This window comes from Panulirus ornatus, chromosome 26 (assembly GCF_036320965.1).
Source record: "Panulirus ornatus isolate Po-2019 chromosome 26, ASM3632096v1, whole genome shotgun sequence".
In the NCBI taxonomy this organism is placed as follows: Eukaryota; Metazoa; Arthropoda; class Malacostraca; order Decapoda; family Palinuridae; genus Panulirus; species Panulirus ornatus.
In genome coordinates, this window is record NC_092249.1 from 4944573 (window position 1) to 4960224 (window position 15652).

At 41.4% G+C, this 15652-nt stretch overlaps 1 protein-coding gene across 3 annotated transcripts in view; it reads left to right on the forward strand.

Moving 5' to 3' along the window:
• Positions 1–11612: 11612 nt before the first annotated feature.
• The window catches only part of LOC139757416 (uncharacterized), a 79351-nt gene continuing 75311 nt past the window's right edge, over positions 11613–15652 (forward strand). For all 3 annotated transcript variants that reach the window (XM_071677898.1, XM_071677899.1, XM_071677900.1), the window contains exon 1: positions 11613–11900. The gene's annotated coding sequence lies outside the window, so the exon portion shown is untranslated. The remainder of the gene's footprint in view (positions 11901–15652) is intronic.

The following is a 15652-nucleotide window of genomic DNA, read 5'->3' on the forward strand; positions in this document are numbered from 1 at the left end:
TATTCACGTCGTCATCGGGTCTAAATTTCTTATGTTCTCTTTTATCCACGTCCTCATCGGGTCTACGTTACTTATGTTCTCTTTTATCCACGTCCTCATCGGGTCTAAATTTCTTATGTTCTCTTTTATCCACGTCCTCATCGGGTCTACGTTACTTATGTTCTCTTTTATCCACGTCCTCATCGGGTCTACGTTACTTATGTTCTCTTTTATCCACGTCCTCATCGGGTCTACGTTTCTTATGTTCTCTTTTATCCACGTCCTCATCGGGTCTAAATTTCTTATGTTCTCTTTTATCCACGTCCTCATCGGGTCTACGTTTCTTATGTTCATAGTTATCCACGTCCTCATCGGGTCTACGTTACTTATGTTCTCTTTTATCCACGTCCTCATCGGGTCTAAATTTCTTATGTTCTCTTTTATCCACGTCCTCATCGGGTCTACGTTACTTATGTTCTCTTTTATCCACGTCCTCATCGGGTCTAAATTTCTTATGTTCTCTTTTATCCACGTCCTCATCGGGTCTACGTTACTTATGTTCTCTTTTATCCACGTCCTCATCGGGTCTACGTTTCTTATGTTCTCTTTTATCCACGTCCTCATCGGGTCTACGTTACTTATGTTCTCTTTTATCCACGTCCTCATCGGGTCTAAATTTCTTATGTTCTCTTTTATCCACGTCCTCATCGGGTCTACGTTTCTTATGTTCCTTGTTATTCACGTCCTCATCGGGTCTAAATTTCTTATGTTCTCTTTTATCCACGTCCTCATCGGGTCTAAATTTCTTATGTTCTCTTTTATCCACGTCCTCATCGGGTCTACGTTTCTTATGTTCATAGTTATTCACGTCCTCATCGGGTCTACGTTACTTATGTTCTCTTTTATCCACGTCCTCATCGGGTCTAAATTTCTTATGTTCTCTTTTATCCACGTCCTCATCGGGTCTACGTTACTTATGTTCTCTTTTATCCACGTCCTCATCGGGTCTAAATTTCTTATGTTCTCTTTTATCCACGTCCTCATCGGGTCTACGTTACTTATGTTCTCTTTTATCCACGTCCTCATCGGGTCTACGTTTCTTATGTTCCTTGTTATTCACGTCCTCATCGGGTCTAAATCTCTTATGTTCTCTTTTATCCACGTCCTCATCGGGTCTACTTTACTTATGTTCTCTTTTATCCACGTCCTCATCGGGTCTAAATTTCTTATGTTCTCTTTTATCCACGTCCTCATTGGGTCTACGTTACTTATGTTCTCTTTTATCCACGTCCTCATCGGGTCTACGTTTCTTATGTTCTCTTTTATCCACGTCCTCATCGGGTCTACGTTTCTTATGTTCCTTGTTATCCACGTCCTCATCTGGTATACGTTTTATGTCTTCTTTGTGATCCAGGCCTTCATCTAGTTCACCTCTTAAGTTTTCTAACTGTTACAAGAAATCTTCTATTTTTCTGTTTTCACTTTCTTTCGGAACCCTGATACGTCGTACAAAATTACCCTTGTCTTCTAATTCGCGTTGTTCCTCGGTTTCCATTTTACGGCTCCGCGGGTCACGTTCTTTGAGGTTAGATTTACCCTCCTAATCTCTCCGGTTTTGCTTCTTTTTACGAGACTTCTACTTTTTATTTCCACTGTCACTTCCATCGGACGAAATACTGATGCTATTTATACTTGGAAGGTCCCCATCGTCCTAGCTGCGTATGTGTGATTGGTCGTCCGAGCTCATTGCAAATTTTTTGTGGGTTGAGTTGGGATTGTTGAATTACTTTCCTCTAGCAAAGCCGGCATTTGATCAGAAATACTAGATGAGCAAATTAAGTAAAGTAAGTGTAGGAAAGTGACGGCGAGTGTAAGTGTGGCGAAGATAAGTGTGGCGAAGATAAGTGTAAGTGTGGGGAAGATAGTGAAGTAAGTGTGGGGAAGATAGTGAACAGTGTAAGTGTGGGGAAGATAGTGAACGTAAGTGTAAGGGTAGGGAAGATAGTGAAGATAAGTAAGTGGGGCGAAGACAGTGAACAGTGTAAGTGTGGGGAAGATAGTGAACGTAAGTGTAAGGGTAGGGAAGATAGTGAAGATAAGTAAGTGGGGCGAAGACAGTGAACAGTGTAAGTGTGGGGAAGATAGTGAACAGTGTAAGTGTGGGGAAGATAGTGAACAGTGTAAGTGTGGGGAAGACAGTGAACGTAAGTGTAAGGGTAGGGAAGATAGTGAAGATAAGTAAGTGGGGCGAAGACAGTGAACAGTGTAAGTGTGGGGAAGATAGTGAACAGTGTAAGTGTGGGGAAGATAGTGAACAGTGTAAGTGTGGGGAAGACAGTGAACGTAAGTGTAAGGGTAGGGAAGATAGTGAAGATAAGTAAGTGGGGCGAAGACAGTGAACAGTGTAAGTGTGGCGAAGATAGTGAACAGTGTAAGTGGAGCGAAGATAGTGAACGTAAGTGTAAGTGGGGCGAAGATAGTGAAGATAAGTGTAAGTGGGGCGAAGATAGTGAACAGTGTAAGTGGAGCGAAGATAGTGAACGTAAGTGTAAGTGGGGCTAAGGTAGTGAAGATAAGTGTAAGTGTGGGGAAGATAGTGAACAGTGTAATTGGAGCGAAGATAGTGAACGTAAGTGTAAGTGGGGCGAAGAAAGTGAAGATAAGTGTAAGTGGGGCGAAGATAGTGAAGATAAGTGTAAGTGGGGCAGAGACAGTGAAGATAAGTGTAAGTGTGGGGAAGATAGTGAACGGTCTAAGTGTGGCGAAGATAGTGAACGTAAGTGTAAGTGGGGCGAAGACAGTGAAGATAAGTGTAAGTGGGGCGAGATAGTGAAGATAAGTGTAAGTAGGGAGAAGATAGTGAACTGTAAGTGGGGCGAGATAGTGAAGATAAGTGTAAGTGGGGCGAAGATAGTGAAGATAAATGTAAGGGGCGAAGATAGTGAACAGTGTAAGTGTGGCGAAGACAGTGAACGTAAGTGTAAGTGGGGCGAAGATAGTGAAGATAAGCGTAAGTGGGGCAGATCCACTCCCAGATATCTAAAACACTTTACTTCCTCCCGTTTTTCTCCATTCAAACTTACCTCCCAATTGACTTGACCCTCAACCCTACTGTACCTAATAACCTTGCTCTTATTCACATTTACTCTTAACTTTCTTCTTTCACACACTTTACCAAACTCAGTCACCAGCTTCTGCAGTTTCTCACATGAATCAGCCACCAGCGCTGTATCATCAGCGAACAACAACTGACTCACTTCCCAAGCTCTCTCATCCCCAACAGACTTCATACTTGCCCCTCTTTCCAAAACTCTTGCATTCACCTCCCTAACAACCCCATCCATAAACAAATTAAACAACCATGGAGACATCACACACCCCTGCCGCAAACCTACATTCACTGAGAACCAATCACTTTCCTCTCTTCCTACACGTACACATGCCTTACATCCTCGATAAAAACTTTTCACTGCTTCTAACAACTTGCCTCCCACACCATATATTCTTAATACCTTCCACAGAGCATCTCTATCAACTCTCATATGCCTTCTCCAGATCCATAAATGCTACATACAAATCCATTTGCTTTTCTAAGTATTTCTCACATACATTCTTCAAAGCAAAGACCTGATCAACACATCCTCTACCACTTCTGAAACCACACTGCTCTTCCCCAATCTGATGCTCTGTACACGCCTTCACCCCCTCAATCAATACCCTCCCATATAATTTACCAGGAATACTCAACAAATACCTCTGTAATTTGAGCACTCACTCTTATCCCCTTTGCCTTTGTACAATGGCACTATGCACGCATTCCGCCAATCCTCAGGCACCTCACCATAAGTCATACATACATTAAATAACCTTACCAACCAGTCAACAATACAGTCACCCCCTTTTTTAATAAATTCCACTGCAATACCATCCAAACCTGCTGCCTTGCCGGCCTTCATCTTCCGCAAAGCTTTTACTACCTCTTCTCCGTTTACCAAATCATTTTCCCTAACCCTCTGACTTTGCACACCACCTCGACCAAAACACCCTATATCTGCCACTCTATCATCAAACACATTCAACAAACCTTCAAAATACTCACTCCATCTTCTTCTCACATCACCAATACTTGTTATCACCTCCCCATTTGCGCCCTTCACTGAAGTTCCCATTTGCTCCCTTGTCTTACGCACTTTATTTACCTCCTTCCAGCATATCGTTTTATTCTCCCTAAAATTTAATGATACTCTCTCACCCCAACTCTCATTTGCCCTCTTTTTCACCTCTTGCACCTTTCTCTTGACCTCCTGTCTCTTTCTTATACTGTATATATATATATATATATATATATATATATATATATATATATATATATATATATATATATATATATATATATATATATATGTTGGAAAGGATCACAATTTTGCGCGTGATCAAGATATTCCTGAGTCCACGGGGAAAATGAAACACGAAAAGTTCCCAAGTGCACTTTCGTGTAATAATCACATCATCAGGGGAGACACAAGAGAGGAATATAACAGTCAGTTGATATACATCGAAGAGACGAAGCTAGGATGCCATTTGGTAAACATGTGATTGTCCAAAACATACAACGAGCGTTCATAAACTTATCATTTTACAAATCTTATCAACATTAAAGTTATCTAATTTGTACAGACCATCACTAATATTAAGATTATAATTCTTTGTGTATTTAATAATAGAAGATTCAATGATATTTCTCTTGGTAATAGAGTTAGAGTTAACAACTGAGATGGCGTTACTCCAGTCAATACAATGATCATAGTTTTTAACATGATTAAACAAGGCATTTGATTCCTGTCCCGTTCTTATACTATATATCCTCATGCTCATATATCCATTATTACTCATCTCAACATGACAGAGTTAAGTTATCATCATTTCAGTCTATGTTCCTAAGGGCATTACGTATTTGCAGTCCAAAGTTTATTGATGATGAGTTTGAGAAGATATATTCTATTGGATCTGAGTTAAAGTACCCTAGATCTTTCATTGATAAATCCCTTAAGTTAGCAAAGAAATCATTTTATAGAGTTGAGCCCAAACCTCCCATTAACACCAAGAATCTTTTAGTTCTCCCTTTTAATAATAATTTCACTTTGCTTCCCATGTTGCTTAAATCCTTTAATGTAAATGTTGCCTTTAGTAACAATAATACTATAAAGAATATCTTAATCAGGAATTCACCAGAAAATTCTCTTGGTTGCATCTATAAAGTTCCTTGTGGAAACTGTGATAAATTTTATGTTGGTCAGACTGGTAAGGATCTTTCTGTTAGACTTAAGCAACATAAATATAGTATAAGAACGGGACAGGAATCAAATGCCTTGTTTAATCATGTTAAAAACTATGATCATTGTGTTGACTGGAGTAACGCCATCTCAGTTGTTAACTCTAACTCTATTACCAAGAGAAATATCATTGAATCTTCTATTATTAAATACACAAAAATTATAATCTTAATATTAGTGATGGTCTGTACAAATTAGATAACTTTATTGTTGATAAGATTTGTAAAATGATAAGTTTATGAACGCTCGTTGTATGTTTTGGACAATCACATGTTTACCAAATGGCGTCCTAGCTTCGTCTCTTCCATGTATATCAACTGACTGTTATATTCCTCTCTTGTGTCTCCCCTGATGATGTGATTATTACACAAAAGTGCACTTGGGAACTTTTCGTGTTTCATTTTCCCCATGGACTCATAGGAATATATATATATATATATATATATATATATATATATATATATATATATATATATATATATATATATATATACATATACATATATATATATGATATACTGTATCACCGGTGTTTCTCTTCTACCTTTGTTCCGTGTTAGATTATCTTGGTAATTAACCCTTTCTGATGATTAGTGCTACACACACACACACACACACACACACACACACACACACACACACACACACACACACACACACACAGTATAATAACCTCTGGGAAAAGCCGAAATGAATATACAAAGTTGTAGCGTTATACGAAGGAATGGCGGGAGCAGAGGTGATTCACGGACATGACATGGGTTCCACGAAGTCATAATAGTGTCAGCAAAGGTCTTCTGAGTCAGGCGAAGTGAATTCGCACGTAACAGAGCAGCGGGGTGGGGGGATTCGATCCCACATACCCAACTCGCCAGACTCCTATGTTCATCACAGAACTCTCCACCTAAACTAACCGAACGATTCACATTGTTTCTCGTCGAAGTGATCAGAATTCTCTGTTGCCAGTGTATTGCCTGTGCCTGTAGGGGAGTCTTTGCCTTAATGCTACAAAACTCGAATCACAGCCTTTAGAAAACTGCCACCCATGAAAACTCTCTCTCTCTCTCTCTCTCTCTCTCTCTCTCTCTCTCTCTCTCTCTCTCTCTCTCTCTCTCTCTCTCTCTCTCTCTCTCTCTCTCTCCAGCATGCATGTAGTCGATATATATATATATATATATATATATACTTGATTTAGGCTGAGGTGTGTGTGTGTGTGTGTGTGTGTGTGTGTGTGTGTGTGTGTGTGTGTGTGTGTGTAAAGATATGGTACATGTATAGAATATTAAAAGACAGAGCAACATGAGTGTAAAACTCGCTCCCCGTAATTCCAAACAATAACCAGATACGTGTGTACGTGAAGTGTTAGGTTTCTTCACGTCAATGTAATCCCCAGGAAGGGTTAGGTTTTCTTCACGTTAATGTAATCCCCAGGGAGGGTTAGGTTTCTTCACGTCAGTAAAAATGTTAGGTTTCTTCACGTCAGTGTAATCCCCCAGGAAGGGTTAGGTTTCTTCACGTCTCTAGGAACGTAAGGTCTTCACGTCATCCAAGAATCTTGTCTCATCACCCTTTTGTTATTTCCAGCACTGAAGGGGTCGTGTGGTGGGGGGAGGAGCCTGGAAAGGTCTAATCAGGAGGTCCACTTTACCCTGGCGTCTGTCCTGCCACACACCTGTGTGGGCCGTTGAGGAACGTTGATTGTATTGGTATTTATAAATTACCTTCTGGAGTCGGAAGGCAGGGCCCGTGGAAGCGACATAATGTCACTCTTACCTGGATACCTCAAAGTTCTTCCCCAACGTTACTCCTTTAAATTAATCCCCCCCCCCCCTCGTTTTCTATTACTCGGGTGGTTGACAGCGTTTAAAAAGAAAAAAAAAAAAGAATGGTGCATCTGTGTGCTTCATGTGAGGCAGTAAACAAACCAGCGGTATCATATGCATGAGCTCAGCCCACCTCGGAAACGATGATTGGTGAATGCTGTTGTATCCCGTGACGTCACTGCAAACTCCCAAGCATCTTCGAAGCGTTTTACGATCGTATATATATGACAACCTCGCGAGTTCTTCATATTTTTTTTTTCATAGAAGATGGCGAATGTATCGTGGCACGTAAAGACCAGAAACGTAAAGACCAGAAACTGGGGCCAGTATATATATATATATATATATATATATATATATATATATATATATATATATATATATATATATATATATATATATATTCTTTTTCTTTCATACTATTCGCCATTTCCCGCATTAGCGAGGTAGCATAGAGAACAGAGGACTGGGCCCTTGAGGGAATATCCTCACCTGGGCCCCTTCTCTGTTCCCTCTTTTGGAAAATTAAAAAAAAAAATAGTGAGAGGGGAGGATTTCCAGCCCCCCGCTCCCTCCCCTTTTAGTCGCCTTCTACGACACGCAGGGAATACGTGGGAAGTATTCTTTCTCCTCTATCCCCAGGGATAATATATATATATATATATATATATATATATATATATATATATATTATATATTATATATATATATATATATATATATATATATATATATATATATATATATATATATATATATATATATATATATATATACCTAGAAACATTGTTAAATGTCTCTCTTCTATTCTTGACACTTGTATTTTTCGTAATTAAAACTGATACCTTGATATGTTCGTATTTCTATTCTTCCCAAACTGCTCTATGGTATATATTCAAGTGTCTCTCCCATTGTCACACGCAGCCTTCGAAGGGACACCAAGTTGGTCTGTTGCTGTTTGAATTCCCCTGTAATTCTTATCGTATTCCTTTGATGCACAAACAGATACATGAGAATTAGGTATTGGTGGCTAGGTACCCAGTTTATAATGTGTGGCACGGTAAGTGGTGTTGTCATATGATCAAGTAAGAATCTATCCTCTAGATTATAAGTGTACATTAAAATCCAGTATTTACACTTACACACACGTATGAATAAACATTAAAATAATACACATCATTCCTTGAGAAATATTACTTTATGATTTTGAGTGTGTGTGTGTGTGTGAGTGCATATGCGTGTCTCTGAGTGTGCACAACTAGTCATTCATATGTCAATAAACTCAACCAGGAATTTTAAAATGAAATATTCAAAGTGTTGCCTCCAGGTAGAAGTGGGTGGGGTGGTGGGGGGTTTGCATTTTTATACACCCTCCCTCCCAACCCCCTCTCAAACATTATACACCCTCGCTCTTCAAACATTATACACCCTCTCCTAAGACATTATACACCCATTCCCTCTCAGACATTATACACCCTCGCTCCTCAAACATTATACACCCTCTCTCCTCAAACATTATACACCCTCTCCTAAGGCATTATACACCCTCTCCCTCTCAGACATTATACACCCTCTCCTAAGGCATTATACACCCTCTCCCTCTCAGACATTATACACCCTCGCTCTTCAAACATTATACACCCTCTCCTAAGACATTATACACCCATTCCCTCTCAGACATTATACACCCTCGCTCCTCAAACATTATACACCCTCTCCTAAGACATTATACACCCTCCCCCCTCAAACACTAAAAACCCTCCCCCTCAAACAATATCCCCTTCCCCCCCTCAAACATTATGCCCCCTCCCCCCCTCAAACATTATGCCCCCCTCCCCCCCTCAAACATTATGCCCCCCTCCCCCCCTCAAACATTATGCCCCCCTCCCCCCCTCAAACATTATCCCCTTCCCCCCCTCAAACATTATGCCCCCTCCCCCCCTCAAACATTATGCCCCCCCCTTCAAGCACTATATGAATACAGTGACGTAGAAGCCCAAACATGTATTGAGACATGTACTACCACCAGTGTAGAGGTTTACATAACTTCGAGAATACATACATGTGCACACGTTAACAAGACTATATGTACACACACACACAGACACACACACTCAAGCAAGAACTTGCACACGTACACGCTCAGGGTAGAACACACACACACACACACACACACACACACACACACACACACATTTCATCTATTGTTCTCCTTCGTTACACTGATGGTCCCAATTTTTCCCCATCCCACTAGGCCTAGCTCTCTCTCTCTCTCTCTCTCTCTCTCTCTCTCTCTCTCTCTCTCTCTCTCTCTCTCTCTCTCTCTCTCTCTCTCTCTCTCTCTCTCAGAACACCCCCCCCCCCCGTGCCTCAAAGGATGATTCTAGAACAATGTCACTCCCCCCTTCCCCTTCCCTTCCTACTCCCAGATTATGGCGCCAACGGTGCCAGTAGTTGAGGCGGTGGCCACCAGAGGGGCCCAGCCCTCGAGGTATTTGGCCTTCAGTAATTTGATTTGTTTCCAGGATGTATATTACGGGTTGGGTCGTTCGGCCTGGGTGAAGCAGAGAGGGGGAGGTTCGATGCATTCCCCTTTCGAGAATGTTCTTTTTGACTTGTGAATTATATATTTCCAGACATTCTGGAATGTTTAGTTATATGTCACTTGAGTATAATTATATACGTCTCTTGAACATAACGAAACGACGCTTGAGCATAACGGAACGACCCTTGAGCGCGAGTGGGACGGCCTTTGAACAGGGCGACACAATAACTGGGTATATATTGAATTGCCTGATCCCATTTGAGCCGGTCTTTTAACAGTCAGTTCAAATAACCAATGGCATCACCCTAATGGTCGTAACCATCGTGTTGCAGGGTGTGTTGGACGTGGTCGAGAGTCGTACCGTCGTCGTTTTCGAGGGGGTCGTGTGTAGTCGTGCTCAAAGACGCCAGTGAAAGATAGGCTTAGCTCTCCACACTTCGCTTCCTCATTCTGACATACCAATAGACTGCTTACACGCAAGTTGGGCGCTTTGATATCATCTTCCTGGAACCCTGAAAAGGGTCTGGAATGTCTTTGCTCTGGACGCTTTGTTGATATCTTCATGGAACTTACCTTAAAAGGGCCTGGAATGTCTTTGCGCTGGACGCTTTGATGATATCTTCGTGGAAATTACCTTAAAAGGGCCTGGAATGTCTTTGCTCTGGACGCTTTGTTGATATCTTCATGGAACTTACCTTAAAAGGGCCTGGAATGTCTTTGCGCTGGACGCTTTGATGATATCTTCGTGGAACTTACCTTAAAAGGGCCTGGAATGTCTTTGCTCTGGACGCTTTGTTGATATCTTCATGGAACTTACCTTAAAAGGGTCTGGAATGTCTTTGCTCTGGACGCTTTGTTGATGTCTTCATGGAACTTACCTTAAAAGGGGTCTGGAATGTCTTTGCGCTGGACGCTTTGATGATATCTTCGTGGAACTTACCTTAAAAGGGCCTGGAATGTCTTTGCTCTGGACGCTTTGTTGATGTCTTCATGGAAGTTACCTTAAAAGGGTCTGGAATATCTGCGCTGGACGCTTTGATGATATCTTCATGGAACTTACCTTTAAAGGGGTCTGGAATGTCTTTGCGTTGAAGGTTTCGATATCTTCCAGGAACACATACCGTAAAAGGGGTGTAGAATGTCATTTGTTTCTTTGATCACATTTCCTTCGCCTTCCAGGATATGCTTGTACTCACGTTCACAAACTCTCGATGAAGATTGTGGAGAGCGAGGCAGCACACACTATTGTTCGTATGTCGTCCTCTTTCTGTAATTAAGTTTTTTTGTGTGTGCACAGTTGGGGAGATGGAATATATCTGGTGGTTGTTAGTTGAAATGTGGTTTATGGTAGAAAGTGACTCCGAAATGTAATGCTCTCTCTCTCTCTCTCTCTCTCTCTCTCTCTCTCTCTCTCTCTCTCTCTCTCTCTCTCTCTCTCTCTCTCTCTCTCTCACACACACACACCCTATCTATCTGTTTATCTACCGATGATTTGGAAAGGATTGTGGGATGTCGCAACGATGGAATAGGATATAAAAGAATGATTTAGAATGGTTTAGAGAAAAGGAAGGACACGTGAACGGTATGGGAAGGGGTTACTCATGGAATAGATAGAAGAAAAAGATAAAAAAAGAAATTGATTTAGCGGAATAGTATAATGAGGAATAAAAGAAATGAGAAAGAATGACGGGGAAAAATATTGAGTGAATGAGGAACGGTATGTGAGAGAGGCCTGTGTCCGGCGAAGCATGTGAGGAAGTTATGAGGTCACCTAGTTTGTGAGGCAAATATGTACAGGAGACGGGGACTGGGGAGGAGGAGGGAGGGGGGAGATGGTGATGGGAGGAGGAGTAAGGGAGTGGGGGAGTGAGATGGTGAATGTCAGGACAGCAGGTGAGGGAAATGGGGGTCCCGCCAGCGTCAGTCAGTCGTGCCCCGGGAGCTGACGGCAGCGGTCGTCGGGCCAACGCTGGGTTGTGGTTGTAGTAGTTGTTGTTGTTGTTGTTGATTGTGTTGCGTTCGCTCTCCTGACAACGTCGCGCCTCCTCCTCCTCCTCCTCTGCCACACCACCACAGCTCAAGACCCCCGCCTCACCTCGCCTCGCCCCTCGGTTTTGGTCGCTGTCCTTGACACACACACACACACACCAGCCCCCACAGCTGGATCCTGCCACCAGCGCGCCTCTGCTGTTGACCCCCAGGCTGACCAACGGACCCACGGTGAGTCCTTGTGATAGAGAGAGAGAGAGAGAGAGAGAGAGAGAGAGAGAGAGAGAGAGAGAGAGAGAGAGAGAGAGAGACTGTCGGGGGGGGGGGAGCCCAAGGGACATTTGACTAATGCGATTATTGTCATTTATTCTCATTTTTCGTTGTCATTTTTGTTTTTCTTTAATGGGAATCGATACTAATAGAGTCTGCTTTATATACCTCAGAATGTAGAAAAATAAGGAGCTCCTGCTATATATATATATATATATATATATATATATATATATATATATATATATATATATATATATATATATCTTTTCTTTCATACTATTCGCCATATCCCACATTAGCAAGGTAGCGTTAAGAACAGAGGACTGGGCCTTTGAGGGAATATCCTCACCTGGCCCCCTTCTCTGTTCCTTCTTTGGAAAGTTAAAAAAAGAAACCTCAGAACTGATCGCATGAGAAAAGAGTATTTGCTAAACAAATAGATATTATGATACAGTATGATATAAAAAAAAAAAGAAAAAAGGTAATGCGATTGTGTGAATGTGTAAATATCCATCTTTGAATTACATGAAGCATATTGTTTGAGGTAACATGGGGCATCTTTGACGTAACTCACCTCAAGGCAGTATTTCTCATCACAAAACGTAACTAACGCAACAAACGTAATATTTATGAAAATAAACATCTCTCCCTTCCCACACGATGGTGGTAACTGGTAATATCTACCGAAATCAGTTGTAAGAGAAGTGAGCAAGTGTCATTTTATGCCCCGTTAATGATTTCATTTTACACACACACACACACACCAGTAATGCCACCTTACTGTGATTTTTAATGTTTCACGTTGCTCTATCATGGCGACGTATTACTTACTGTACCGTCTTGAACTGCGTCTTTGTTCAAATATAAAAAAAAAGACCACGAAAGCTATTATCTAGTAATTACCAGTATGAAATTAAGTCCCAGAATGGTCATGGTGCTGGAGCCTCCCTCGTTACCATCTTTTATAAGCAAACGACTTGGAGGTATTGATTATATATTTTATTCACATAAGAACACATATACGCTGTTTGAGAGCTTGCAAAGATGTCTCGAACGAAATTTTGTGTATGATACGGTTGCGTTAAAGCGCGTAGTGTTGCGTTAAAGAGCTGTCTGCCCAGGCGAAGATGAGGATGTCTGAAGGTATAATGATTGTATGGATGGGTGGAATGCAGAAAGAAGGAAGGAAGAATGTGGATATGAAAGCGGCTGCAAGTGGATTTGTGGTGTGCTGATGGTTTGAAAGACATAACTAAAAGGATTTGTATGTTGGAAGGGGAGAGAGACTGAGGAAAGAGAAAGGTCATGGGAAAATGGAATGAAGGATGGTGCTTTGGGGTATCGGGATCTGAACATTCTGGGTGGGGGGAAGTATCGTACATTGCATGGAGAATGCTTTTTCTTAGGGGATACCGGGGTCTGGACATCAGGCAGGGCAAGTGGCATACATTGCATAGAATTGATTGGATCGATACGGTATAATGTGAGGGCGACTTGATGGACTGAACTAGAGCAAACAAAGCGGTCAAGAGGGGAAAAAAAAACATGGAGTGGTATGTGAGGCATGACTATCGATGTTAAGGTCCCATTATAGTACGTGCTTAATAAGCGACAACAAGAGATTGGATGAGGGCGAATAAAGCGATTGTTCTTTTGCTACTGATGTCGCTTCTCTAAGGAGAGAAAGCCACTTACACACACACACACACACACACACACACACACACACACACACACACACACATGTATGTATGTATGTATATTAACAAGACCTGTAATGAGAACTTGGCTATCGTGCGCGGTACTAAGCAATGATATACATAATTACGGCGAGGCCATTAATTGTGGGAGATATCCGGGCATGATCATAGAAGCCACGTATCATTCATTTGTGGCATTTAGGTCTTAATTTCCTTTTTTGATACCATTGTATTACAGGATATTGCACGCGAAACACTCCTTACAATGCGAGTTTGCATCGGAGTACCACACGATACAGCACCTGCCGGCTGCCTTGATTATATTAGGTTGTTAATCACAACAAGCAGCGAGGTTATGACCGTGACAGACACTTGTGGTTTACGAAGAAACGACACAGACATGATTTGTTGGTGGCTCCAAGTCTTGCTGTGGGCAAATGTTGTGGGTGGGTGGGGTTGTTGAAGAACGCCGTAGGCTATACTGGGAAATTGATAACAGGCTAAACATGTTGAATTCCGTGGCAGGAAACACTGCACAACTTCATACTGTAACCAAAGTAGGTCTTGGGGAAGATATGGTCACGTAGGACATGGCTCTAAGGTAAAGGGGAATTTAAAGACGTAGGACATGGCTCTAAGGTAAAGGGGATTTAAAGACGTAGGACATGGCTCCAGGGTAAAGGGGATTTAAAGGAAAACTAAGGGAGGTAAAGTAAGACCCCCAGAAAGTAGAAGAGAATGGTCGATGGTGGTTAATCAAAAGTCACAGTTGTAGGGTAAGAGATGTTAGGTAAAGAGGGGGGGATGACCGGGTGAGGTTAGATTTCTGATACAGAGAAATCACGTCGACCATCGTGAATGTCATGCATGGCAAGGAAAGATATAGACAAGGGAAAAAGGGGAATGTAATTTAGAGAAGAGGAGGAATGGGAGAGGGAGGAGGGGAAGAGAAGAGGAGGAATGGGAGAGGGAGGAGGAGAGAAGAAATGCTACATGGTGCTGGTTAAGAGTGCATGTGAAGCGTTTTCAAGTCACAAGCACGTGGGAGCCACGAACTAATTAATGTCGTAGAAATCGTCACAGAGAGAGAGAGAGAGAGAGAGAGAGAGAGAGAGAGAGAGAGAGAGAGAGAGAGAGAGAGAGAGAGAGAGAGAGAGGACCATTAACTGGTCGGTTCCCTAAAGGCAAAATTGCCTTGGCGAATGTCTGATGCGTCAGGAGGCGAGTATCTGAAAGTAATTTAGTTCGGTGGTGTGTCATGTTAAATTCAGCGAGTCAATAACCTGTCCGAGAGTGCGCTTAAGCACGCAGGTGGTTCTCCTGCGCATGTGCAGTGTCATGTGGGGTTTTTTTTGAGGTATTCACTCCTGTAAAAGTGGGTCATTCACACGTGAATGTGTCTGGCTGTTTTTAATGGCGTCGTGAAAGAAAAAAAGTAAATTGCCCCATCTCTTTCATCGCAAGTGTATCAGCGCTATCATTAATCTCTGCATATTAATAATTAACGGTATATGTCCTTCCTTTAGCTGGGAACTGCTTTGATCAGCCGGGGTCCAAGCTTAAGCTGTATGTATAAAGTCCTCAAGCTTGAAATTCTTTTTAAGCTTTTTTTTCGGTACCCTTAGACACGAGTTTGCATATATTTTTATATTGTTATCCATCAGATATTGATTTGAATATTGGCACATAGCCTATCCCGCATGAGAAGATATTATATATATATATATATATATATATATATATATATATATATATATATATATATATATATATATATATATATATATATATATATATCTTACTTAGTGGGTGTCTGAAATATTCTAGAAACGAATGTGTGAATTCCATATATGTTGACAAAGATTTCACAATATACAGTTATGATCTAAATGATTAACGTATCTGGTCAGTATAATTAAGCGTGTGGTTTTCCTTTTTACCTGATTACCTCAAAATACTACCATTAAAAAAGTGCTTCAGAATGGGAGGTAGACGTTATGAATAGATTAT